The following is a 4032-nucleotide window of genomic DNA, read 5'->3' as shown; positions in this document are numbered from 1 at the left end:
GCCTCCCAAGTAGCTGGGATTACAGGCATGTGCCCCCACGCCTGGGTAATTGTTTTTTCATGCTTAGTAGAGACGGGGTTTGGCCATGTTGGCCTGGCTGGTCTCAAGCTCTTGACCTTTGATGATCCTCCCGTTTCAGCCTCTCAAAGTGCTAGGACCACAGGCATGAGCCACCGTGCCCAGACAACTGTACAAATTTTTAATGAATAAAATGTTAAGGTGCAGTTTTTCAAACTCAGCACAAATTTTTCTCATTATCATAATCAGTAACCTAAATAGTATGAAAAATAATAAAGAGTTCTGATTAAGCATGGTACATGGAACAGAAGTGTTTATTTCCATTCCGTTATAAACACCCTACAAATTATACTAAATAAAAATGCTATAAATCTAAAAGAATAAATAGAAGTAGAGAGGAGCTGAAAGCAGAGAAAAGGTCAATAAGCTTTTGTAAGATAGAAAATAGATGAAAGGTAGTAAATGACTTATGAACAAAAATATGAGACCTAACTGCTTTTAGAGGAATTTGGGGTGGGAGCAGCAGTAAGAATAAAGGGAATTTGTACTGCAGAACCCTGCAGTATCATTGGAGGCTTAAGAAGGATAAACATTGTGTTTCTAATAAGGCAAATGCAGAATGAGGCTAAAATCAGAACCATTAAAAAATGTGCCTAAAAGATGGATACCTGCCCCCTCCATCTAAATGTACTAATTTATGACTTAGCCTGTAAATTCTGCTTCCCAGAAATATATAAAGCAGGGTTGTAACCTTGACACGAGTTGCTCAAGGCTTCTTGGGTTTGTGTTTCCCTGTGTCACACAACTACTTATAATGGTTCAGAATTAACGTGTTTGAAAAATTTTATAGAGTTTGGTTTCTCCGCTGACATGCCTTAGAATTTTAACCCACAAGAGGCAGGGATATTTCTTTCATCTACTGATGTGTTCCAAGTGCACAAAGCAATATCTGACACTCAAAAGTACTGAATTTTTGAAAATGTAGGATTAAGTTAGAAATATTTAAGAAACTGCCAGATAGAAATGCAAAAGCTGAAAGTGCTTATGTGGAGAGGGAGTGGAACACAAGTTGTTGTTTTTTTAAATCCACGTAGAACTATTTGACTTTAAATTACATACATATGTTACTTTGAGAAACAAATTTGTATTTAAAACCATGAAGTTTTAAAAATAGAGGAGTAATGAAGATAATTTGATTAGGTAAAACGTTGGTTTATTTCATTTCAGATTCCAAGCACATTTTTTTCATAATAGAATTAAACTCTACATGCACGCGTCAGGAAACTTCCCAGGAAGGTCATCATATGCTGTTGTTTTGTGCTCATTATTGTTACAAATTCAAAAAATGTAAAATATATAAGACAAGAAATATACTCAATAAAGATATTTATGGGGCAAACAAATCCCTCTTCCACTCCTTACTCCATCTCACCATTTGCCATTTTTCACTTTTCTGAAGGTACTCTGTACACATATTAGTGTATGTGGGGTAGTTCTGTATGTGTGCATGCATTTTAATAGATACATTTATTTATATATGCATATTGATAGGTTAGTAGATAGATAACATCTTGTGTCATCTTATAAATATGATCCTGTAACTTTTTTCTCCTTAAATATATCAATTCTCTAACTACAGACTTGCCTCGCTATTTTTAATAAATGCATAATATTACATTATGAAGATGTGTTTAACAACTTCAGGACTGGTAGTCATTTATGAGATGTGTAGCTCTTTACTAATACAAACAATACTACAACAAAGGTCTTTATACACCCACTACTGAATGAATATGTGCAAATTTGTGTGGTGTGAATACTTTTATGTATCAAATATATCAATAATTGAAGGCCTTTTAGTGATCTTAGGTCTTTTGCCTAATATTTCTACATTTAAATTTTTATTGTTTTGAAATTAATTTAAAAGTAGGAATTTATTTATTTTTTTCCTGATTTTAAATCAACTGGCACACACACACTCCATTGAAACGTTCTGCCTTTACCTAACGATATGAAATTACTCCTTTATGATAAAGTAAATCTCCACATACATTTGGATTCATTTCTGAAGCCTGATATGAAATGCTCTCAAAAACTTTGCTTCATATTATTTGAGATCAAGTTGATTTAGTAGTTCTGACAAGTATACTTTTTAAAGTAAAGAAATACAAAGTCTGGTATTTAAGCTTATCTGTCCAAGAAGACTGCTTAAGTATTTATAAACAGTCTTAGCATTTTCATGTCTATTATTTTTCCTACTATTCCAAAAAGATTGTAACAGAAAAAAAAGGCTAATATAATGGAGATAGTGGGTCAGAATATATGTTGAATTACAATTTCAACCTTCACTCTGAGGGGCCTGGATTAGTTATGCCCAATAACTTGGAGGAGGAAAAACTAGATCAAATTGAAAGCATTGGTTTGTGTTCCTAGTCTACCTGTCTGTAATCTTGGGAAACTTTGATGTTCTGAGTTTTGGAATTGTCATCAGCTAAATATGAATAATGAAAATGTATTTTCCTAATTTACATAGTGACAATGTTATCCAATGAATCAATACGTCTTATGTTTGTAAAGTATCATATACAATACATTAAGTGAGAATGAGGAAACACTATAGGAAAAAATAGAAAAAAAATAAAAATCACATTTTAAACTTAGATTATTTTCACGAGTGCATGAAGTTGTCATATCTTTATCAGAATAATAAGTATACGTGAAGGAAAAATTCACCTATTTCATAATCCATATTTTAAAAAATCATCTTGACATTGGTTCTGTTTAAGTGATGAATTACATTTATTGATTTGTGTGTGTTGAACAAGCCTTGCATCCCAGGGATGAAGTCGATTTGATTACGGTGGATAAGCTTTTTGATGTGCTGCTGGATTCGGTTTGCCAGTATTTTATTGAGGATTTTCACATTGATGTTCATCAGGGATATTGGCCTGAAATTTTCTTTTTTTGTTGTGTCTCTGCCAGGTTTTGGTATCATGATGATGCTGGCCTCACAAAATGAGTTAGGGAGGATTCCCTCTTTTTCTATTGTTTGGAATAGTTTCAGAAAGAATAGTACCAGCTCCTCTTTGTACCTCTGGTAGAATTCGACTGTGAATCTGTCTGATCCTGGGCTTCTTTTTGGTTGGTAGGTTATTAATTACTGCCTGAATTTCAGAACTTGTTACTGGTCTATTCAGGGATTAGACTTCTTCCTGGTTTAGTCTTGGGAGGGTGTATGTGCCCAGGAATTTATCAATTTCTTCTAGATTTTCTAGTCTATTTGTGTAGAGGTGTTTATAGTATCCTCTGATGGTAGTTTGCATTTCTGTGAGATCAGTGGTGACATCCCCCTTATCATTTTTTGTTGTGTCTATTTGACTCTTCTCTCTTTTCTTCTTTATTAGTCTGGTTAGTTGTCTATCTATTTTGTTAACCTTTTCAAAATACCAGCTCCTGGATTCATTGATTTTTTGAAGGGTTTCTTGTGTCTCTATCTCCTTCATTTCTGCTCTGATCTTAGTTATTTCTTGTCTTCTGCTAGCTTTTGAATTTGTTTGATCTTTCTTCTCTAGTTCTTTTAATTGTGATGTCAGGTTGTTTATTTTAAAAGCCTTCAATAAAATTAAACAACTCTTCATGCTAAAAACTCTCAATAAACTAGGTATTGATGGAACATATCTGAAAATAATAAGAGCTATTTGTGATAAACCCACGGCTAATATCATACTGAATGGGCAAAAGCTGGAAGCATTTCCTTTGAAAATTAGCACAAGACAAGAATGCGCTCTCTCACCACTACTATTCAACATAGTATTGAAAGTTCTGGTCAGGGCAATCAGGCAAGAGAAAAAAATAAAGGGTATTCAAATAGGAAGGCAGGAAGTCAAATTGTCTCTGTTTGCAGATGACATGACTGTATATTTAGAAAACCCCATTGTCTCAGACCCAAATCTCCTTAAGCTGATAAGCAACTTCTGCAAAGTCTTAGGATATAAAATCAATTTGCAAAAATCA

This window comes from Mandrillus leucophaeus, unplaced genomic scaffold (assembly GCF_000951045.1).
Source record: "Mandrillus leucophaeus isolate KB7577 unplaced genomic scaffold, Mleu.le_1.0 Scaffold1140, whole genome shotgun sequence".
Lineage (NCBI taxonomy): Eukaryota > Metazoa > Chordata > Mammalia > Primates > Cercopithecidae > Mandrillus > Mandrillus leucophaeus.
This window is presented reverse-complemented; position numbering follows the sequence as displayed.